Source organism: Stegodyphus dumicola, chromosome 3 (genome assembly GCF_044657685.1).
Source record: "Stegodyphus dumicola isolate Sdum_Otavi_A_Nest chromosome 3, ASM4465768v1".
In the NCBI taxonomy this organism is placed as follows: Eukaryota; Metazoa; Arthropoda; class Arachnida; order Araneae; family Eresidae; genus Stegodyphus; species Stegodyphus dumicola.
This window is the reverse complement of record NC_140770.1, coordinates 136,985,667-137,011,702: the sequence shown is the minus strand read 5'-3', so window position 1 is coordinate 137,011,702 and position 26,036 is coordinate 136,985,667.

Here is a 26,036-nt window from a genome sequence, read left to right as displayed (position 1 = left end):
AATGCGAATTAATTAAGATGTTCTTTTGACCAAATCTGGAACGTAACAGTTCAAGAGCAGCTTCGTAATTATTTTCGATGAGAGCGAAACCAGAAATAGCTTTGGCGGCTGAGCCACCAAGAAAGCTTTTTAAGTAAATTAATTTTTCTATTTTTGATAAATTCGGATTTTTATCAATCGCATTTTCGAACTGACCTATGAATTCTAACCAATCCGAAGAATCACCATAAAATTTAGAAATAGTTAATTTTGGAAGACGAGTGAATTTGTTACTTTCGTTTTGGGATTCTGTAACGGTTTCATTAGAAATGTCTCTATTTGCATTGTCCGAATTTTCCAACTTATTCAACTCTTTCAACTTTTTCTTTCCTCTAAACTGCCACACTTGAATTTTTTCTTCATATTCCAAAGCGGATGAGATTTCAAGTTCAAATTCGTCTTCTTCGACTTTTAATTCTCGTTCTATTTCAGCGTCTAAATTGCTCAAGGATTTTGATTTTTCGTTTAACTGGTCTAAATTTTCTTCTAATACATTTACATTTATACTACTATCATCTTTATTCAGTTCGGTTTCAATTTTCTTTAATACCTTGGACACTCCGGTCCTCAATACCTTTCGTTTCGATTTCAGTTTAGCAATAAGATCTTCCATATTATATAAAAATAGAAAATACAGGCTTACCTTGGCTGTTTTCGCATAAAATGATATCCAAAATTAAAAAACACAAACTTCTAAATTGGCCAAAGGTTCTCGGCACCGATGCACGATATTGCGAAAGGTGGTTCTAATTCTAAATGAGCTGAAATCCTTCAACAATCTACAAAAATAATCATTTTATTTACAAAGCAACTTGGATTGCATCGAAGATTCACTGCTAACTAACTACGTCGCAAACTAAAAACTAACATTCTTTTTCAGAAGCGAAGCGCCCGCTAACGGCGATACATAAATCATTTGGGGGATTTTTCCACACCATGTGTAACGTGTATACGAGCCAGTTTCCCTTAGAAAGTCCTCCACGAAGGCATCCCTCCCCTTAGGCAGATAGCCCTAGTGTGCTTTGCCGTATTCTCAATACACCAACTTGTTTGGTTAGGTGGGTCGGGCTGCGCCCCCTTCTGGTATCTTATAAAGTTGATTAGAAGAAAAATACAAATAGGTAGGCAATATAACATAAGTGTGTTAACTATTCGTTAAAGGCAGGAAAGAAATGAGCAGGCCACGAACACAGAATCATTAAAGAATGCTCTCAGAATTCACTTGCATACATCACGCTGCAAAATGCGACTGGTGTTAACCGTATGTGCGGAAATCTGTTATTGGCGCATGTGCAGGTAACATGCTTTGAACTCGCACAAATTTCGCGTGTGTAGTTTCCAAACAATTGTTTAATTTATTTTAATTATATTTTTTCATAGCCGATAAAATGCTAGAAGCATAGACTTCCTAAAAGACCCCTGGTAAGGAAGCTCTGTTATATGTTAACTGAAAACAATAAACTACTTTTTAAAATAACGGAAAACAAGCAAACGCCTACGAGTGACATGCTGCCAGTTGATTAACTTTGTTCTAAGAAGTTTCAATAATTCTTCTTTCGTTAACTACACGTCCTTCGGGGTTTACACAATTTGGAATCTGGCATTTAAATTTTAAGTGCAAGCATTTTTTTAATTTTAAGTGGAAAAGAAAGTAAGACTAAAGCAGAATGATTAGCAAACACAGAAAAATTCGTAGACCGAATCCAAAACATTCATCTGTGGCAAGTGGCATATGCTTTCTTTCACTCAAATGTAGTAAATTCACTTATCCCCGAAAAGTCAACAGCAGCCTGACAAACGACGCGTAAACAGCTGAGTAGGAGTCAAAGAGTTGCGTTTAAATATTTCGGACATCCCACACGTACAAGAGGCATAAACTCAAAAAAGAGGGTAAAAATACTTTTTTAACCTTGTTGCGCAGCACCTACATAGGCGGTAAATTTTGCATTAGCTTCATGCTTTGTTCATTTCTTTAATGCTGTTGATGCAGGATTTAACAGTTCGTAAAGCCATCATATAGAATCGAAATAAAAGGAGAGTTAAGTAGAAATCACCAATATGAATTGGCAGAATATATATAATTTTCATTCTTTTCAACTCACTTTAAATGAATGATGAAGAAATGATGGCCAAATAGTCTGCAGTTGAGTAATGAATGAATAATCGAATTGGTTTAAAACAGATGATAAACACATTTTTAATGCCAATTTTGAAATGAATATAGCTGAATAACCCTAAAATTTCGATTAAAAAAAAGGTTATCATTCTTATTTCAACCAATAGAACAAGGACTAAGTACAGGGCGTCCCAAAAGTAAGCGCTTTTTTTTAATCGATCATTAAAAAAAAAAACACTTAGTTTTATTAAGTTTAAAATGAGCTAAATTGAATTAAAACTATATTAAATTCTATTTATGTATGCAGAAGGTGTTCCAAAACTAATTACCTATTTTAGTAGATTTAAAATAATAATTAAAAATTTAAATATAAACAATAAATTATTTTTAAAAAATAGAACAGAAAATTAAAAAAAGAAAAATACGTCCAAAGGGACGTTCTTTTAACTGTTTCTGTGTTACCTTTATTTATTGAATAGCATGCTCTTCGCACTTAAACCATAAAATTCAGTTCAATAGCAATGTCGCAAAATAATTTTAAAATGAGCTTATCTTTAGAATTTCTGATACACAGTTCAGCGCGCTGGTGATAAAAACTGTTATTTCCCCAGTAGAGTGTTGCCATTGCACGCTTTTAAATCGTTGAGTTTGTTAACCGAAAATTCGTTAAGGTTTTACAAAATATGAAATCGATAATAAAACAAATTCCAAATTTGGGCTTTAATTTGCCCATATTCGGGTGAAAACGTAACGTTATTCAAAATTGAATGGCTCTATGTTCCGTTGTTTTACCACAATGCGAGAGATATACATACATTTGGGCAGATTCTTTATTATTTAAATTCTTTAAATATAATACAGAGCGATAATATTTGGTGGCAACAATTTGAAAAGTGAATCGGACATTTATAGTAAACCAACGCAATTGCCCCTTTGGACTAAAAATACTTTTATATTTATTTTGCGATTCAATTGTGATTGCAAAAAAGCTGAAGCCATAAAAACAATAATAAAAGAGAAACGAAAAGAAAGAGAGTTTTATAAATCTTGAGTCCGTAACCGAAGGTTGTAGTTTAAAATTGAAACGATTGTCGAATTTCTTCAGCTTCGCTAGAGTTCTTTCTAGGACTTCCGCTTCTTACCTTCTCAAGTACGTATCCAGTTTTTCTAAATTTGTTCACGACATCACTTTGTCTGCAGGTGCGAGTTTATTAAACTTTCTTTGAAACTTCTTTCTCACTTCGTAGTGTTGAATTTGTAGAGTTTGTAGAGTTTGGCTACCGTGCAAAGTGTCTAACCTTTTACTAACCTTTTATTTCTAACCTTTTACTAGACGTTAAGCGAATCATCGGTGAGTCCCAAGTGAAACTTCGGAAGGCTGAAAAAGCCCTTTATTAAAATTGGATAAAAACAGAAGGCAAGCCTTGTGCTTACAACTCAGCCAACCATTTGTGGCGAGATAACTTAAGTTAACAATAAGTCAAATGTAAAATTTAAATTCAAATAAACTGGTAGCTAAAGGCTACACAATCAATTTAACGCGAAATTGGCTCAGAACTGAACGGGCATGGAATTCAACTATCGTAAATTATTAAAGCAAGGCCGAAGACAAAAGAATTCTTATCTAAGATACCGATCTAGTAACGTGGGCCCGAGAGGCAAAACACGCTGTTTATTAAAATCTGAAATCCCTAATCTAAATACACGCGAACTAAATTTGCTTTCTGGCGGGAACACGGAAAAGCAGAAGTGACAGTACAGATCCAAAACATAAAATAACTGGTTAATTAACATAAAAAACCTCACAGCTTCCTGCAGTTTCACTCTTGTGGTAAGGGATATCGCAACAAAGTTTCGTTCTTTCGCATTCACTACTTATGAATTCTCAAAAGAAATAAAAAACACAAATAAAAAAATAAAAATAATAAAAAAAAAAAAACCTGAAATGTTTCAGATTTTAAATTACGTTCAAAGGGGAAATTTTATAACGTTTCGTGTGTTACCTTTATTTATTAAATATCATGTTCTTTGCACTTAAACCATAAAATTTAGTTCAATAGCAATGTCGCAAAATAATTTTAAAATGAGCATATCTTGAGAATTTCCGATACACAGTTCGAAGCGCTGGATATAAAAAGGTTCCCCCCCCCCGTAGAGTGTTGCCATTGTTAAGGAATATTCTTTGATATCGCCAAGAGATGGCGTTAGGAGTGCATAACCTTTCCCCTTCTGAACACGCTTACTTAACCTTTCCCCTTCTGAACACGTGACTTGGAAAAATATTCTTCTTCTTGAAGGTAGAATTTCGATGGAGTACACAATAGATTTCGATTTAAATTCTTTGATGGAACTATTCAGTTCTTGCTTTTTGAGCCTTAAATATTCGATTCAAGCATTTTAGCCTACATTGTATATATGTATATATTAAGTTTAATTAAAATTTAAGTAAAACCCTCCAAGCCATGCATCTCATTTTGGATTATGAGCGATTCGACTTTGAGCTAGTAGAATACTTTCGTTTCAAATGGTGCATCGGCCGGGAAAGAATCTGATTAATTTGAAAATGTGTGTTTTTCGCCTCTTGGATTAGCTTTGTAAGCGAAGACTGCTCACGATAAGTCTCCTTAAATAATTTATTAAAATGGAACAGAAGACACTAAATAAAAAACGAGCACATATATGTGCTTCTGTAACTCAAATTATTAAAAATGTAGATAAAAAAGAAAAAAACAAGAAGAGTTAGAAAATTGTTTGAAATTGTTAAATAGTAAAGAAACTGAATCACACGATTTAAATGAAAAAATACAAAATTTGATTGAAGATGAATCAAAATTAGATTCAGATATTAACACTTCTATTGAATATAACGATAAAATAATAATAACGAAGTCTAAAATCAACCGTTATTTAAGGAAATACATTACTCAAAATATCAACACGAATTTAAATAATTCATATACAGAAGTTGAAACCAAAAGACAGATTGAAGGCAATGTGAAATTGCCCAAACTTAATTCACAAATTTTCCGGAGACTATAACGATTGAATGAATTTTTGGAATTCATTCAAGGTCACTATTCATGACAATGTTACACCTTCGAAGATCGGAAAATTTAATTATTTGAGAACTTATTTATGTGGAAACGCAGCATCAGCCATAGAGGATCTCTCAATCTCAGAGGCAAATTATGAGTCTGCTATAGACATTCTTAAAAATAGGTTCGGTCAAAGTGACCTTATTATCAATACACATATTTCTAATCTCTTAAATTTAAATCCCGTTCAAAGTTCAAGTGAAGTATCAAAATTGCGAAAACTTTATGATACAATTAACGTTCAAGTCAGAAGCCTTTTAGCATTCGGTGTGAAACCAGAAACATATTCCAACATGTTTATTCCAATTTTGATGAAAATAGTCCCAAACGATATAACTTCAGAATTTCATCGTAGAAATACTGAAAATCCTTCAACCTATGATTTAAACAAATTTCTAGACTTTCTCCGATTAGAAATAGAATTGCGAAAAAAGATTAATTCGTTATCCTTTCGACGCAAGTCAAAACCGGAAATGAAAGGTATTAACAGACACCACAGACACCGAAACATAAACAAACTGTCACCACACATGAATTTATGGCAGCCGCGTCATCAAATCGAAACTGCATTTTTTTGTTTTCAAAACCATGACGCAGAGTCTTGTTTATGCTTTAAAGTTAATGAGAAGAGAGATATTTTGAAGAACCAAGGGCGGTGTTTTCTTTGCCTGGCCCCTAAACACAAAATCTCACAATGCCGGCAACTTCAAACTAAAATTTGTAAAATTTGCAAAGGTAAACATTCAGAAGCCATATGTTTTAAATCCAGTTCGATAGTTAAAAATACACCAAGTGATAAAAAGGATAGTATATCAATTTCGAAAAATGATACACAAACTAAGGAACAGAAAGAACAAATTGTTTCAGCCGTTTCACATAGTGCAAATAACACAATTCTTTTACAGACTTGCATGATAAAAGTTAAAACAGCTAAGGGAAAGGTGTTTGCCAGACTTCTCTTGGATAGTGGAAGTATGAAAAGTTTTTGTGCTCGCGAGTTAGCGGACAGATTAAACCTCGAAGTCATAAGAAAAGAAAAATTGTCTATCTACACTTTTTGGGAATACCTCACCCATCCAAAAAAATTATGACGTAGTTAAATTAACTTTAGAACATAGAAGTTCTCCCGATTCTAGATTAGAAGTTGAATTATTAGTAACTGATCATATATCAGGTACAGATAGTCCTCCTCTTAAATCAGAAGAAATTAAGCAAAACAGACAATTAAAAAATTTGATGCTCGCAGATTTTCTCGATTGTAAAAAACCCATTGCCATTCTAATTGGTTCAGATTATTATTACAACATATTAATGGGACACGTTAAATGCTTAAGCAAAAATCTTGTTGCAGTGGAAACTATTTTCGGCTGGTGCCTATATGGATGAAAAGGTGATGATGATGTCTCTTTAGCTTTCAATGTAGTTGTAGGGGAAGATTTGATTTCCAAACAAATAACAAAATTTTGGGACTTGGAAAACTCAGGACTTATTGATAAGATGGAAAAATTCCATTCAACTGAAAATGAATTCGTCGAATATTTCGAATCAAATATAACATATGAAAATTCTCGATATAAAGTTAGATTGCCTTGGAAACATGACACATCAAATCTAAACAATAATAGGGAAATCGCAGAACAAAGATTTTATCGACTTAGAAGACGATTTAAAAAAAAATCCTATTCTATTTTCCGAATACAGGAACGTATTGAGAGATCAGTTAAAACAAAATATTATCGAAGCAGTTACAGAAATTTCAAATGAAGAGGATGTCGTGTTTTACTTACTCCATAGGGAAGTTATACGCGAGGATCGAGCTACAAGTAAATTACGTATTGTTTATAATGCATCATCGCATGCCCCAGGATCCATTTCTTTAAATGACTGTCTACATGTTGGGCCAAATTTATACCCTGTAATATTCGAAATATTGTTAAGATTTCGGTATAATCCAATAGCCTTTACCGCAGATATAAAACAAGAATTTTTACAGATTCTCATACATGAAAAAGACCGAGACGCAACCAGGTTTCTGTTTTCCGAATTCCCTAATGATGAAACCATTTCACCTGACATATATAGGTTCACTAGAGCTTTATTCGGAATAAATAGTAGTCCATTTCTATTAGCCGCTACCATTAAACATCATCTGAAAAAATATAATAAACTTTATCCTACAACGGTTAACTTTTTGAATGAGAACGTATATGTAGATGATGTGATTGGAAGCCAACCAACGATCAATGAAGCATTAACTACGAGTCTAGAATCGGTTCAAATATTTAAGGAAGCAAGCATGCAGCTTCACAAATGGCATAGTAACTCAAGACATTTACATGAATTGTGAGTAAAACAGGGTATCGTTCCAGATGGAAATCCTGAAGATTTTAATCGAGAAAATTTCCATTTAAGGTCTTAGGTATGGCATGGGATAATTCAAAGGACTTACTGTATTTTGATGTTAGGAACTTATTGTCTTCCACATCTAAACCAATAAAAACAAAACGATTTCTTTTACAAGTGTTGGGTCGGATATTCGATCCGATTGGAATTTTAGGACCTTTCACTGTCAGAATAAAATGCTTAATACAGAAGATTTGGTCGTCACAAATAGATTGGGATGAACCGTTGCCTGGAGATTTGTTTTCAGAATGGAGAAAGTGGTGTGAAGAGCTCCCTCAAATGGCTGAATTCTCCATCTCTCGTTACTTTTTCATGCACTCGAACTTTAATGTCGAAAATCTCGAATTACATTGCTTTTCAGATGCAAGTGTAAAAGCCTATGGTACAGTCGCATATTTACGTTTCACGACAGAAAATAAAGAAATCAAAACGGCCTTTGTCTCTTCTAAAAATAGGGTAGCCCCACTAAAATCCCTTACTTTACCGAGGTTAGAATTAATGGGGACATTGTTATCAGTTAAGTTAGTCAGCAATATTCTGAAAGCACTGAAATTGAAAATTCCGTGTTATTTTTGGACAGACTCAACAATTACCTATTTTTGGATCCAAAAACAACCTGAATCCCTCAAACCCTTTGTCAGGAATCGTATTGAAGAAATACAAAAATTGAGTTCACCTCAAAATTGGCATTATTGCCCAGGTGTCGACAACCCTGCAGATCTCGTATCTCGGGAAACGAAGATTTCCAAGTTAATAAACGAGAGCATTTGGATGCAAGGTCCCCAGTGGCTTCAACTTCCTCACGAGCTTTGGCCAAGATTAGATATTAAAGAAACAGTAGATGAAAACAAATTGGAATATCGAAAGAGATCCGGTAATATACTACATCAACTTGAATGTGCAATCGAAAAAAGTACAGATGATCTTTTCGATATATCAAAATATAGCAAATTAGAGAAGGTGTTGAGAGTCACTGCTTGAACAACACATTTCATTAAAAAATTAAGAAAAACTAGCGACATTCAAGGAACTCTCCCGGCTGAAGACTTATAAGAAGCAGAAAATTTCTGGATAAGATCAGACCAAAAGAAGTTTTTTGCCGAAGAATATAAATCCCTCAAAGAAGGTAATTTGATTGGAAAAAATTCTCCTTTGTACAATTTTCTTCCTTACATTGATGAAATGGAAATCATGAGGTTGAGAGGAAGACTGGAATTTTCTGACTTCTCACTAGATAACAAACATCCAATAATCTTACCTAAAAATTCTCGACTAACGATTCTAATTGTATGCAAAGAACATATTTGCCAAAAATATTTAGCTAGACCAGCAGACTAGATGACAGCACCCTTACCAAAGGATAGAATCCAAGAATCACCTCTATTTGCAGTCTGTGGAATTGATTTCGCCGGACCAGTTTACGTAAAGAATTCTAAAGACACTCGAAAATCCTATATTGTTTTGTTCGTTTGTCCAGTAACCCGAGCTGTACACTTAGAACTTGTATCAGATATGTCAACAGAATCCTTTTTACTTGCATTTCGTAGATTTTGAGCAGAAGAGGAAACTGCGTAATCATCTACTCTGACAACGCCAAGACCTTTAAGAGTACAAAGAAAGAACTTGAGAATTTTTCAAAAGTTTTAAAAGATGACAAATTCAAGAATTTCATTGCCAAAGAAAGAATCCATTGGAAATTTATAATCAAGCGAGCCCCATGAGAGACTTGTTAGATGTGTTAAAGAATGTTTAAGAAAAATTGTAGGAAAAGCTTTCTTGACTTTCGAAGAAATGTCTACACTACTTGTCGAAGTGGAGTCAGTTGTTAATTCACGACCTCTAAGTTACGTTATCAGGGTCAATGTTCCTTCTTACCTTCTTCGGGAACATGCAAGGACCTGACTCGGAACAGAGAGCTTACTAAAGCTATGTTCACTAATTGTGGGAAGCAGACAGGATACACATGAAGGGTATACAAAACCCTTTATTTTTTTCTATATACAATAACTTCCGTACTTCGGAATACACTGACCCGCTACTTGGGGTCTAACGTAAAAGTATAAAAATAAAACTAAACTCTAATTTAACTTTAAACTAATAAACGTGGAAGATTGGCCTTATATTAACAGAAAGCGTATGTAGTACAGAGGACTGTGAACACTACAATACGTTTTAAAATTTATCAAGAGGATTAAAACCTCTGGCCTGGAAGGCAAACAGCAACTGCGTAACTTCTAAGGTAAGCGGCCTGCTTTGACTCAACTGCTTCCTCTCTCTCGCTTGGCAAAAGGCCACAACTTGAATACTTGGCGTTCGCCAGACAAACTTTGCATAAAAACCTTAACGCTTATAATTCTGGCCGGAAGTAGAAAATAAGAAGTGATAGTAAAGATTTAAAATAAAATAAGCGTTAGTAAAACTTAAGATCCTTACATACTTCCCGCCAGAGTTAATTAGTTTGAAACTGAGGTCTAAAACGACCTTGTTGAAAACTTTTAGCTCTGGAATCTAACGCGAGGCCAATCTTTTACAAACATACTTCGCTAGAAACTAGAAATTTAAAAGAAAGAATTTGTTTTTTTTTTTTACAATAGCAGCTCCCAGGACATACAACAATTTTTTTTCATCTGTACTGCATCTAAACAGGAGCTTTTATTCAATTCTGGTTCCTTCCAGAGATCTGGAAGGAAAAATAGTTTAATGAAATGTTACACAATGAAATTGCAAGTAACATATACAATTATACTTCTCTTAACATTCTTATTTCATTCATGACTATTTTAATTATCTCTTCCCGTGCTCTCTGACATGTGTTGTAAAAGAACACCAAACACGAATGTGTTTCTGTCTACGTGTTCCACACTTCCTCCTACAATCAAAACACTAACGTGTTAAAATTCAACATAACCAGACCTCTTAACACACCCTAATTTCAACTCTAAACCCTGAGGTACTATTCTAAAAGTGGCTAACTCTAAAGTGTAGCATCAGAGAGCCTAACTACATCATTCAACCTTTAACACATATTCGCCATGCTTTAGTCTTTTTACAGTCACACGAATAAAAAAATTTTAACATTCACTTTTACCATATCACAGTATTTCTTAACATATAAAATAACAGTTCACATTGTATATAAGAACATATCAACATGCCGTTAATTTTACACATTTGAAAACATACATTAGTAGTACATTGTTAACTTCTATTCTTTTCAAAGCAAGTGCCAATTCTTTCTACATTGAAATACTACATTTCAAAAAGTCTTTGAGACTAAACTTCTTTCTTGCTAGAATGTTTTAAATAAAATTTATACAATAACTTTTTACAATATTTAAGTCTTTACACAACGCTGTTATACATCAACTTTAGTTTTACGCGCGAGTAATTGAAAAACATAATATCAAAATCGGTAACAACTGATTTCTCGCCCTTTTGGCGATAAAGGTAGACCTCGCATGAGGTAAAACTTCTTGAAATCTGCCACTTGCAGTAAGAATGAAAGATTAACTTAAGTTTGCAAAGTAACATAAAATTTTACTTATCTTTGTGATATTCGGACATCCTTTTCTGGGCCCAGTCTTTAAAGGTATTGCAGATAGTAGTTTGATTTATCCTCCTTCTTGTACGGGCTCGCCCTTCAGTGTCTTCCTCTGGAAGCTTCCTTTTTTCACCAGTTCGGTCACCCTTGAATACCTTCTTTTTCTCTTCTGCTTGTGGTCTTGGCCGTTTGATGGCAGCTGGTCTTGGCGGAACCGGGAAACTTCTGTCGTGTTCCTGCTTGGACCTCGTTGCTGGCCGTTCAAATTTTCCTTGTAACTTTTCCTCCGCCGCTGATGGCCCTTCCGCAGTTCGGCGACTTTTGCTGCGGAGAGTCCTGTCGGAGGAGTAGATCTTCCGTTTTAGAGCCGGGTTATAGTTGACGTCATTTCTCCTGGTTCTCTTCACATACGTCGTCCTTCTCCCTTCTTCATTCTGGGGGTGTTCGTGAACTCTCTTTTCTGGACGGTGGAACGGCTTCTTTTTCTTGCTACCTTCCATTTTTCCGCGGGGCAATTTTCTTTTCACTTGCTCCTGCCTCTTATTGGCTTGCCCTTGTACTTGTCGTTTTTCCACTTCTGGAGCTTGTGCCTGCGGTGCCTGCCGTGCCGGATCCTGCAAAAGATCTGAAAATATTTGCATTTTATTACGATCGAAGTAGGGCTTGATTTGATCAAAGTTTGCGGAACAGGTTTCACCATTTCTGGCTTTTAACACTACTACAGCGTGAGTTATTTTTTCTATAACATATGGTCCTTCAAATCGTAGAAAAAATTTGGCAGTTTTATCTTCTGGTGCTGAAGAAAGTGAATGCTTAATTTTTAAAACTTCATCCCCTACTTTATAAGTTACTCCCCGTCGTTTCAAATCATAATAGAGCTTCTGTTTTCTTTGTGCTACTTCCGTATTCTTCTTTGCTTCCTTAATTAGTTTTTCTATATCACCCATTTTAAATTCTGGGGCTCTTTGTTGCATATAAAATAATTTATCTAACGGTGTTATAATCTTTCTGCCTAGAAATAACTCAGCAGGAGTTTTGCCTGTTGTATCATGTTTTGCGGTCCTAAGGGCGAAAGCAAATTCATTGACATAGTTATCCCAGCTTTTATGAAAATTTTTAACATAACTACGGATAATTTTCACTATATTTCTATTGACCCGTTCCGCTATATTTGATTGCGGCCGATACGGGACCATTTTTAAATGACGTATGCCCAGTTTTTGGCACATGTCTTCAAATATATTACTTACAAATTGAGGACCATTATCCGATATAACTTTTAGGGGCGCCCCGTATTTTAAAATATATTTATTTAAAATAGAATCAGTAACTAATTTCGCGGAGACTCGTTTTAAGGGAACAATTTCGGTCCATTTACTAAAATGATCAACCATAACAAGGAGATAGCGACTTTTATTTAACTGACTTTTTGGGAAAGGGCCCAATAAATCGATGCCAATTATTTCATTTGGAAATTCGGATTTAATACTATTTAGAAACCCGGCCGGGCGGAAATTAATATAATTAACGGCTTGACATGTTGGGCAGGACTGGACATACGCCCTTGTTAACTTTTGCAGTTCAGGAAAGTAGACTGCCTCGCGTACGCGTTGGATAGTTTTTCGAATACCAGCATGAGAAGCTAAAGGGCTGTCATGGAGCTCCTGCAGGATATTTAATCTACGACTAGCTGGGATAACAGGTCGAAATTCGTTGTTGGAATTCGTAGTTTTTGTATAGAATAATAGACCATCTATTAGTTCGTAATGGGCCGCCCTATTTCTTATCGCCACAATATCTTGGTGGCTAAAATTTTCAGGATCCTTTAAATACTCATAAATACTTCCAAACTCAGGATCCTTACCCAGTTCGGTTATTACAGTTTCTCGGGAATTTATTGTACATGCTGTAAGCATTGCCACCTTTACGGTATTACCTTGTTCATCTATTTTAATTCTTGATAGGGCATCTGCTACGATATTTTCCTTTCCGGGGGTATGCTTGATTACCAGATTATATTCTTGCAGCTTGAGTGCCCATCTAATTAACCTAGGGGATAAGTTTTCCCCTGAGTACAATCTACTTACCGCCGCATGATCAGAGTACACTGTCATCGGCGCCTTTCCAAAATAGACTCGGAACTTTTGCACTGCTAACAGAACTGCAAGTGCCTCTCTCTCGGTTGCGGAATAGTTTCTTTGTGTTTGATTTAAAGTTCGGCTAAAAAATGCCACGGGCTGCTGATTTTGCGAAAGTACCGCTCCTACCGCATAATCCGAAGCATCCGCTGAAAATTCTAAATTCTCATCCTTTTCAATAAATTTCAACACAGGGGCTTGCGTTAATGCTTGTTTTAATTTTTCGAAAGCACTATTGGCTTCGGCCGTCCACGAGAATCTTGCCTTTTTCCTTTTTAATTTTAACAATGGCTCAGCGATAGCTGCAAAATTTTTTAGAAAGGACCTATAATATGAACAAAGTCCTAGAAAAGAAGAGAGCTTCTTTGCCGTGTTTGGAGTCGGATACTTTTGTACAGCGATTATTTTTGATTCGTCTGTTTCTATTCCTTTCTGAGATATCTTGTAACCTAAATATTTTAATTCAGGGGCTGCAAATTTGCACTTTTCGCCATTAACTTTTAGACCGGCCTCATTTAATAAAGAAAACACCTGTCTTAAATCCTGTACATGTTGGTCGAGATTATCACTAGTAATAATGATATCGTCTAAATAGATAAATGTGGACTTTCCAAGAACAGGTCTTAACACAATGTCCATGCATCGCTGAAATGTTGCCGGGGCCCCTGAAAGGCCAAACGGCATACGCAAAAATGCATAAGTGCCAGACTTGGTTATAAAAGCAGTCTTAGGCACGTTCTCAGGCCTAACCCCTATTTGAAAATAACCAGTCGTTAAGTCTAAAGTCGTCATAAATTTGGTTGATTTTATGTTCCTTAGAATTTCTTCTATAATCGGTAACGGATATACCGGATATTTAGTTATGGAGTTTAATTTACGGTAATCAATAGCGAATCTCCATCTTTTTGGATGCGTCAAAGGATTATTTTTCTTACATAAAACCACCGGGCTAGCATAACTACTTGAGATCGGCGTTATGATCTTTTTACGTAGCATATCGGTAATATGCCATTCTATAATTTTTTCTTTATTCTTATCATACCGGTATGGTTTTTGACGAACTGGCATTGCATCTCCGGTGTCAATACTATGGTTAGTAACCTGAGTAAATCCTGGAATATCACTAAATAACGAAGCAAATTCACTTACCACTTGTCGGATTCTTCCTTGCTCGTCATTAGAGAGGTGGTCAAGTTTTAACATCGGCGGTTCAGCATTTTCTGTACGAACTGGTTTCATTGTCAGCTTAAGGGACGCTTCATTAAAATCCAGCGTAGCTTGTGCTTCTGAAATAAAATCTATTCCTAAAATTATATGTGCTTGCAGATTCTTTACTATAAAAAACATCACCTTTACTTGTTCGTCCTTGATACGGATATACAACGGTACTTTACCTACGCACTTACATTTTTCTCCTTGCGCCGCTAACACTGTCGTATTATCCGAATTATATATGCGGTATTTGCGAAAATACTTCCTAAAAAAATCTTCTGCCACACAGGAACACTGCGCGCTTGTATCCAGGAGTGCGGTGGCTGGGATATTATTCACCAAGACTTCAATCTTCGGAAGAGTCAGATTTTTCACTATTACTGTATTTAACTTGTAGGAAGAGGGGTTTTCGTGGCCTTCGGATTTCCGCACCCTCTCGTCAGCAGAAATCCGTTTTAGTTTAAATTATTTTTCCTTTCCGTGCTTTCCTTCTTTTTCCACTGGCCTTGAGACATTTTTTCCTGGGTTGCTATTGAACTGTCGACGTTCGCCGGCTGTTTTTGAATGCTCGGGTTTCCTTGCCCACTGATTCGCTTTTTCTCCGTAGCCGTGTGCTTGAGTTTGCTGTAGTCTTGGCGTACCAAATTGGTTTCGCTGTTGATATTGGCGTCTTCTTTCGACGTCCGCCGTTCTTCTACTTTCAAACTGGATTGCTAGCTCAAATAACTTTTCCAGTGTAGTCGGATTTCTTAATTCAATAACGTCTTGCACTTGGGGCAGTAACCTCGGCAAAATCACTTGAATTATTTCAGGATCCGGACGGTTTCCATACAAGAGCTTGAAAACGTGAATTTTTCTTAAAATAAAGCTCGAGAGGTTTTCGATTCTTTGTTGATATATACTGAAAGGTTCCGTTTCTAATTTCGCACGATCCCTTACAAAAGGGAAGGCTTTTAGTAGGGCAGTCTTGAAATTTTCGTAACTATAGGTGGGACTTCCTGCTTGAACCAAGAGACTTCTGCCTATACATTTGAACCAGTTAAGCGCTTGGCCCCTCAAAGCGCTGGTAGCTAAGGTAATTTTTTGAAACTCGTGCACGGGGTAGAGCATGAAGTGGTCATCCAATTTTTCCAAGAAACTGGTTACCGGTGAGTTTCCATTAAATGTTGCTTCTGGTTTCATCGAAGCGCGCATGGTCTGGACGATGTAACCAAATCCTTCCAGTGCGGCAGCTGGCATTTCTGGATTCTGAGCCGTTTCTGCAGGCAGCACAGGTTCTTCTTGAAACTCGGCCATGGTTATTCTTCTTCGTTGGGCGCCACTATCAGGGTCAATGTTCCTTCTTACCTTCTTCGGGAACATGCAAGGACCTGACTCGGAACAGAGAGCTTACTAAAGCTATGTTCACTAATTGTGGGAAGCAGACAGGATACACATGAAGGGTATAAAAAACCCTTTATTTTTTTCTATATACAATAACTTCCGTACTTCGGAATACACTGACCCGCTACTTGGGGTCTAACGTAAAAGTATAAAAATAAAACTAAACTCTAATTTAACTTTAAACTAATAAACGTGGAAGATTGGCCTTATATTAACAGAAAGCGTATGTAGTACAGAGAACTGTGAACACTACAATACGTTTTAAAATTTATCAAGAGGATTAAAACCTCTGGCCTGGAAGGCAAACAGCAACTGCGTAACTTCTAAGGTAAGCGGCCTGCTTTGACTCAACTGCTTCCTCTCTCTCGCTTGGCAAAAGGCCACAACTTAAAAACTTGGCGTTCGCCAGACAAACTTTGCATAAAAACCTTAACGCTTATAATTCTGGCCGGAATGGAAAATAAGAAGTGATAGTAAAGATTTAAAATAAAATAAACGTTAGTAAAACTTAAGATCCTTACATACTTCCCGCCAGAGTTAATTAGCTTAAAACTGAGGTCTAAAACGACCTTGTTGAAAACTTTTAGCTCTGGAATCTAACGCGAGGCCAATCTTTTGCAAACATACTTCGCTAGAAACTAGAAATTTAAAAGAAAGAATTTGTTTTTTTTTTTTACAATAGCAGCTCCCAGGCTATACAACAATTTTTTTTCATCTGTACTGCATCTAAACAGGAGCTTTTATTCAATTCTGGTTCCTTCCAGAGATCTGGAAGGAAAAATAGTTTAATGAAATGTTACACAATGAAATGGCAAGTAACATATACAATAATACTTCTCTTAACATTCTTATTTCATTCATGACTATTTTAATTATCTCTCCCCGTGCTCTCTGACATGTGTTGTAAAAGAACACCAAACACGAATGTGTTTCTGTCTACGTGTTCCACACTTCCTCCTACAATCAAAACACTAACGTGTTAAAATTCAACATATCCAGACCTCTTAACACACCCTAATTTCAACTCTAAACCCTGAGGTACTATTCTAAAAGTGGCTAACTCTAAAGTGTAGCGTCAGAGAGCCTAACTACATCATTCAATCTTTAACACATATTCGCCATGGCTGAATGGCTGAATTCTCCATCTCTCGTTACTTTTTCATGCACTCGAACTTTAATGTCGAAAATCTCGAATTACATTGCTTTTCAGATGCAAGTGTAAAAGCCTATGGTACAGTCGCATATTTACGTTTCACGACAGAAAATAAAGAAATCAAAACGACCTTTGTCTCTTCTAAAAATAGGGTAGCCCCACTAAAATCCCTTACTTTACCGAGGTTAGAATTAATGGGGACATTGTTATCAGTTAAGTTAGTCAGCAATATTCTGAAAGCACTGAAATTGAAAACTCCGTGTTATTTTTGGACAGACTCAACAATTACCTATTTTTGGATCCAAAAACAACCTGAATCCTTCAAACCCTTTGTCAACAATCGTATTGAAGAAATACAAAAATTGAGTTCACCTCAAAATTGGCATTATTGCCCAGGTGTCGACAACCCTGCAGATCTCTTATCTCGGGAAACGAAGATTTCCAAGTTAATAAACGAGAGCATTTGGATGCAAGGTCCCCAGTGGCTTCAACTTCCTCACGAGCTTTGGCCAAGATTAGATATTAAAGAAACAGTAGATGAAAACAAATTGGAATATCGAAAGAGATCCGGTAATATACTACATCAACTTGAATGTGCAATCGAAAAAAGTACAGATGATCTTTTCGATATATCAAAATATAGCAAATTAGAGAAGGTGTTGAGAGTCACTGCTTGAACAACACATTTCATTAAAAAATTAAGAAAAACTAGCGACATTCAAGGAACTCTCCCGGCTGAAGACTTATAAGAAGCAGAAAATTTCTGGATAAGATCAGAGCAAAAGAAGTTTTTTGCCGAAGAATATAAATCCCTCAAAGAAGGTAATTTTATTGGAAAAAATTCTCCTTTGTACAATTTTCTTCCTTACATTGATGAAAAGGAAATCATGAGGTTGAGAGGAAGGAATTTTCTGACTTCTCATTAGATAACAAACATCCAATGATCTTACCTAAAAATTCTCGACTAACGATTCTAATTGTATGCAAAGAACATATTTGCCAAAAATATTTAGCTAAACCAGCAGACCAGATGACAGCACCCTTACCAAAGGATAGAATCCAAGAATCACCTCTATTTGCAGTCTGTGGAATTGATTTCGCCGGACCAGTTTACGTAAAGAATTCTAAAGACACTCGAAAATCCTATATTGTTTTGTTCGTTTGTGCAGTAACCCGAGCTGTACACTTAGAACTTGTATCAGGTATGTCAACAGAATCCTTTTTACTTGCATTTCGTAGATTTTTGAGCAGAAGAGGAAACTGCGTAATCATCTACTCTGACAACGCCAAGACCTTTAAGAGTACAAAGAAAGAACTTGAGAATTTTTCAAAAGTTTTAAAAGATGACAAATTCAAGAATTTCATTACCAAAGAAAGAATCCATTGGAAATTTATAATCAAGCGAGCCCCATGAGAGACTTGTTAGATCTGTTAAAGAATGTTTAAGAAAAATTGTAGGAAAAGCTTTCTTGACTTTCGAAGAAATGTCTACACTACTTGTCGAAGTGGAGTCAGTTGTTAATTCACGACCTCTAAGTTACGTTTACAACGACAATGACGAGCCGCAACCGTTGACTTCAATGCATTTCTTAAACATTGGACAAACTGATTTGAAGTATCCTTTGACCTTTGCTAGAATCATCGGTAGCGAAACGACAAGAGAAACGCTGTTAAAAAGAAAGCGTTATCAAGAATTGCTGTTGAAACAGTTGTGGTGCAAATGGAAGCAACAATATTTATTATATCTTAGAACTGCCCATTTCTTGATGAATCCGAAACTTCAACCAGAACTAAAAGTAGGAGATGTTGTTTTAGTTGAAGGAGATAATAAAAATAAAGTATTATGGAAACTTGGTAGAATCTTAAAAACTATTCCTGGACGTGTTGGTAAAGTCCGATCATTCGAATTAAAAACTGGTATTGGGACTTCAAAACGTACTGTTCAACATCTATATCCTCTTGAACTTTAGATATTTTGAACTTTAACGATTTAGTTATGCATTTTTTCTTTTTTGCCTATTACTGATTAAATTGAATATCGTTAGTTAAGTTTGTTCAGTTAAGTGGAAAATATTTTAAAATTTAGTTCATTTATTGGTTATAACATTTATTATTTGATACATAAAGTGTATAACCTGTTTTGGAATTGAAGTGTTTGACTAATTAGTATTTTTTAATATTTTTATAGAATAGTGATTTATGTACTTGATTGTATGTATAACTGAGTTAGATGAACTCTTGTCAGAGTTCAGGTGGGGAGTGTGTTAAGGAATATTCTTGGATATCGCCAAGAGCTGGCGTTAGGTGTCCATCTATTGGCTTACTTCATCCTTTCCCCTTCTGAACACGTGACTTAAAAAATATTCTTTTTCTTGAAGGTAGAATTTCGATGCACTACGCAATAGATTTCGATTTAAATTCTTTGATGGAACTATTCAGTTAATGCTTTTTGAGCCTTAAATATTCGATTCAGGCATTTTAGCCTACATTGTATATATGTATATATTAAGTTTAATTAAAATTTATGTAAACCCTCCAGGCCATGCATCTCATTTTGGATTATGAGTGATTCGACTTTGAACTAGAATACGTTCGTTTCACCATTGCTCGCTTTTAAATCGTTGAGTTTGTTACTCGGAAATTCGTTAAAGTTTTGAAATCGATAATAAAACAAATTCCAAATTTCAAATTCGGGGTTTCAGATGCCCATATTCGCAGTAGGATTACGTCATTCAAAATTGGATGGCACTATGTACCGTTGTTTTATCACAATGCGAGAAATATACATACATTTATGCAGATTTTTCATTATTTAATTTCTTCAAATATAATGCAGGACTCTAACATTTTTCGCAACAGTTTGAAAGTGTACCGATATTTATAGGAGTACGACGCAAAATGCCAAAACAAAAGTAATAGTGTCCTTCGAGACTCAAATCCCTTTAAACTATTTTTTTTTTTTTTTAGTCCAAAGGGATTTGAATCCCGAAGGACTATTAGTTTCGTTTTGGCATTTTGCGTCAGACTCATAAATGTCGGTTCACATTTCAAACTGTTGCCACAAAATGTTAGAGTCCTGCATTATATTTGAAGAAATTAAATAATGAAAAATCTGCATAAATGTATGTATATTTCTCGTATTGTGATAAAACAACGGTACATAGAGTCATCGAATTTTGAATAACGTAATCCTCCAACGAATATGAGCATGTGGAAAACCAAATTTGAAATTTGAAATTTGTTTTATGATCGATTTCCTATTTTTTAAAACTTTGACGAATTTTTGATTAACAAACTCAGGGATTTCAAAGCGAGTAATGGCAACGTTGTGCAGAAAAAAACATTTTTATCTCCAGCGCGTGAGTCTCTGTATCGGAAATTCTAAAGATATGCTCGTTTTAAAACTATTTTGCGATATTGCCGTTGCACTGGATCTTATGGTTTAAGTGCGAGGAACATGATATTTAATAAAGAAAGGTAACACACAAAATGTTAAAAACGCCCCTTTGAACGTAATTTAAAATCTGAAACATTTCAGATTTTTTTTTTTTTTTTTTGTGTGTGTGTGTGTGTGTGTGTTTCAAAATTTGATTCTGAAATAGCCTCGCCATATAAAAAAAAATTTTTAGCAAATTTTAAACATGAAAAATTTGAGTATTTTAAAATGCATCCCATTTCACAGAAATATATTCTTACTTGTGGGACACCCTGTATAAAGGCAAATTTCCGCTTTTCTCTGCTTATTGCGTAGGGCTAACGTTTCTGGGGGACGTATTATTTGTAGAGTATTTTGAAAACAAAAATAATAGGGACGTATTCAAAAACCAAATGATTTGAAATCTAATTCAATGTAATACTTATTATATTTAATAAATTAAAAAACGGGCCTACAGAAGTCTTTATACCGCCTATGCTTTCACAACTGTTCATCTTAAACATGCACTTCGGCTTGCTAAAATGTTTAGCAGATGCAAGTACACCTGTTTTAAAATTTTCAAATTAAAAAAAAATAATAATAAACACTTTTGTTGAAACCAAAAAACCAAACTTTTTATGCAGTCTTTCAGTTCCTATATTAGATCTATTATTTAATCTGAAAAATAAAATGCAAATGGTTTGTCTCCCGTACAAGATTTCTAGCATAATTTTCTGTTAGACTGGGAGCTAATAATTCAAAAATAAGTTAGAGTTATTTGAGGTAGAGTTTTTCCTCATCCATATCCATCACCGATATTGTTTCATGATTTACCAGTTTATAACCCAAACTCTAGCATCCTAATCTGAATGCTCTCTGGAGATTTTTTAACTTACTTGTTTCTAATAACATTTGCGATTCGACATGAATGCCCTTTATAAAATCAAATCAGAAACAATTCTTTGTACTTGGTGACTTTGTATTCTGCGAAAATCTCAGAATGCCAAATCTGGCGAATAAGAGGGTTCAAGGAGTCTTGCAAGTTCACTTCCGCCATAAACTGTGCTGTGCCTGCTGACTTATCGTGAATGTTTTTCTTTATCTTTCGATTTTTTTTTTCTACTAACTGTATTCTATCACCAAAACATTAAATGCTCATTGAAACGAAGTATACCAATCTAAAATTTAAAGCTAGGCAAAATTAAAATTAAAATTTGCTTCGATTTTGTAGAATACTTTCAAAGTCACTGACAACTGCAACTCTTCATCCACGTATCAAAATTATACTGCTGCCAGAAATGAATTTCCTCAACTGATATTTCAACGTTAAAATTTTATCACAGTATCATCTGACATTGCATTTAGAAACATCTTCTGAAAAAAGGGATAATGCTAGGTTTCAGTTGTTGACAAATGCACGTAAAAAAAGATGTTAAGGAATTTATTTTTTAAGTAACTAATTCTTATACCTCTACAGTGGAGATCAGCTTCTTTCAAGAACTTGAAAATATAGCTCTTAAATAAATAGCTGTTTACGGTTCTTCAAGAAAACATGAATAGCCTGCCAAAAAAAAACATAATTCTTCTCTTCTTTTGTAGAGAACAAACATCATAAGAAAATTCTAAATTCGTATTCATTTTTAAACTAAATCAAAACAGGATGCGATGTTCCTTTAATTTGAATAATTAGCTATTTTATGTTATGAATCTATACTTTCACTTCTCTTTTTAAGTTTTCTCGACAGAATACAAATTAGTTTCGTGTGTATTTAAAGACGCAAGCAAGATGGCTGCCATTAGCAAGATGACTGTTTCACGGCAAGTTAAAGTCCGATCCTGATTTCTCCAGGCTACCCGAATACGCTTTGAATTTTGCATAAATAAGAAACAGCCGAATATGCTTTTTAACATTCAGCATATAATATAAAAAATTTTATGGGGCGAATGAATGATATGACATTTCATCGGCTATTCTATCCTGAACATTTGCTTTTCAAGATGAGTTAGTAGTGTTTTCCGAAGACAAGTAAATCCGCAAAATGTTATCTTCTAAGATATGTGCAAAATGTTATCTGCTCTTATTCTGCAGTTTTTTTGCTGTTTGAGCTGTTGACCCATTGTCGATAAACAACGTTAGAGTAACTTCAAACCCAATAAAATGACGAACTGTATAAGATGGTTCTAAAGTTTGTATGGATTTATTTATTTTTAACTAACTAGTTATTTTATGTCAAGTACCTTTACCTTAATTCTCGTGTTCCGTTTTCCTATAAGACTGCAAATTTTAGTTTGGGCGTATTCAAATGAGGGAGAAAAAGGTAGTACTTAATGGAAGGTCTTAGACTGTTGAACAGAGAGTGTACCGCCTGCTGAAGGTCACGCTACTAGTTGAATCTCTTCGGTAGCTATCAGCGGCTTTATATTATTCTTTCCATTAGAGCTTGTCACGCTAGTATTGAGCCAACTTGCGCCTTGTTCGTTAACTTAGTTTTAGTTTGAGTTCATTACTTTTAATTTGCGCCATAAATGCTGGCTGGTTTTGTAAGCATAAGAAGTGCCTACTGTTAAATTACTGAAATTAATAAAAGGGTCTTTTACAACCTCCTGTATGTCTTCTTACTGACCATACCGACAGGTAGCTTAATAATTAAAAAATAATAATAGAATAAATTAGAATTAAATTAGTAAGAATTAAAAAATAATAATAATAATAATAAAATCTAAGATCTGCGCTCAGATTTCCAAATTTAAAAAAAAAATCTGTTGTGTGCACCACATGACTTCCTTGTACGGAGTATTAAATTACATGCATTTTTTCTTGCATTTCATTTAAACTTATTAGATTGAATTAAATCTTATTACTTCGTCGATAGCGCATAAACCACAATAGAATGAATGCACTCTTTAAAATTCACTATATTTGTTTACCATAGCGACACTCTGGCCCTAGGTCACTTAACAGCGTTACATTTCAATCATTTTTTAACTATGTCTATGTCTATGTCTTATCACTTAGTAAGAGGCAATCGACCATTAACGGCCTTTACCAATATATTATCCTTGACTTTTAAACGCGGGAAGAAAAGAATCGAGTAAGTTGTATCCAATAATATGGAAGTACTTGTGCACATGCTGTACTAGAACTCGGAGATTACTAGCGACCGAAGCTCCTGTGCCGCCGTCCATAGAATAAGTAAACTTTGAACAAATGAGGCGCTCGTGAGGCGCCATCTATTAGTAGGGATCAAAAGCATTTTAGTTGACTGGAGCTCTGGTGGCGCCATCTCTTGCAGGATGTATTGTAAGGCATTTTTAAAATTTCATAAAAATTATTCTTCTGATAAGTAATAATTGGTAAGTAAAATGATGAAAAACACAATTTGCAGTACATTGAACATTTTTTAACTCGGAATCCACAAAATTTATATCATCTTAAGAATTATCTAATCGTTGCCACATGTTCTATTCAAATACTATAACAAATCTAAAACGATGTATAAAAGAAATTAAGCAAAGAACAACAACAACAAAAAAGAAACAGTTTTTCACAGACGATTCAGTATTTCTCATTCAATTAATTCAGTTCTCACTTCGTGACAAAGCACTTCGATTCGTAATACATAAAATCTCAAAATGTCTGTAATCTTAAACACTTATTTCCTCGAATAAATTCCAGAATGGATTAAGATGATTTAATTCGCAATAATAAAAGAAGGCGTTAGTTTTGTTATTGCGAAGCTTACTTTCTCTAGATTGGCAACAAATCAGTATTCTGTTGTTTCAAATGTAAACAAGCAATGGCCGACATGGCAAAAATTATTAGGCTTAGCGGCACTTAAACAACTTTTAAATTGTCGATAATTCTAAAAATATTGCATACAGATATACTAAAGGCATAAAAACCACAAGATAAGAACAGCATAATTCAATCATTTTTAAAGCAAAAAATGCACAATTTACAAACATATAAGAATAAAGAAACTGAGGTCGCTGAGCTGAGTAACAGAGTATACATATATATATATATACTTTTGGTGCGGCCGATTGCAAACAAAATACGAGGGGCACATATACATGTTATAGCAGTCCTATATGCAAAATTTCGACGTTCTGAGGCTACTCGTTTTTGAGTTATGCGAAATACATACGTACGCACAGACGCCACGAAAAATTCTCTTCAGAATTCATTTTAAATTAGTTTTACAATTTTTTGGGGGGAAAAGCGTCCTTTATTCTGTCCTTACGTACAGATGTCAAGCAAAAACATCGTTAAATTGCATTCGATAGCGGTGAAAATGGATATTTGCGTCGAAATATGATGCCCGAAACTTTTCATGATTACAATACTTCCTTTTTACTTCGTACAAGGGAGTAAAAAAGAATGAGTAATCATACCCAGACGATTCCGACATAACAAATGTAAGATTTCATCTACCCATTTTCTTCCTGTGAAAGCATGCAACAGGAATTTTAGCTATTTTAACATAGTTACAGTGGGAAAAGAAAACACCGCACATCTATGAATCCTCGTTTAATCGTTTTCGTTGATAAAGAATATTAAATAATCGAACAATCTTCCAAAGCAAATCTTATTTTAATCATAAAATATCTTTTACGATTTTAGAATTATAATTGAAACAAATTATAAGTACGTAAGTAAAAGTTAATCTTCGAAATCGCTACTTTAAACGGGTACAGTTATAACAAGATCATGTTAAATAAATGAATATTTTTCTCTCTAACGACTACAATTTTAAAGCTTTGGAAACGCCGTTCGTTCTTAGAAAGAAGCCAGAAAACCTAAGTCGTAGAAGGTGAATATTTTAACCTTGAATCTCATTAACTCAAAAAACTCGACGTCGTCTCATTGCCGACGGCCGTTAATGGAGCGCGAATGAAATGTCGGAATTTCGAAAGTCAAAACTCACTCGACGTTAGGGACCCTCAAGATGAAGTTGCCAATGGCTGATGTAATTTTGTGCGTCAGTTCAGGTGACGGTTAAAAAGTTCTCAAAAGTTGTTTTCTAAAAGGTGGTTCTGATCTTTCAACTTCACTCAGAAAGCTATCCGTTTCCTGAATAATTTTTACGCTCTTTTTTAATGATGCTTGTAAAATATATCGTAATAAAAGTTTCTCTGCTATGAGAAAATGTAAATCATTTGAATCATCAGTAGCTGGATGTGGTGATCATTGCATTATAAGGGCACAAGGGAGGAATACATTTAATTTCTTACTTTTTTTTAGCATTAAAAGCGACAACTGAAAGGCGAAACTAAGGCAGGAGCGAATTACTACACATCCATATTTTATTTCGAACGCGGTTACTTACATCAGCAAAACTGTTTTCGAAAACAATGTATTCTGGCCAGAAAACGAACTGGAGACTTTCCATCTTCTAAGTGCATGTGGTGACCATTGTTCCACAAGGATATGCCTGCGAGGAATAATGTTAATACCTTACAAGCTCAGTGTTCAGAGCAAATGTTTTCGAGATTATTTCTCATAACTAGCCTCTTGTGCGACAAGCCCTGTAAAAATTT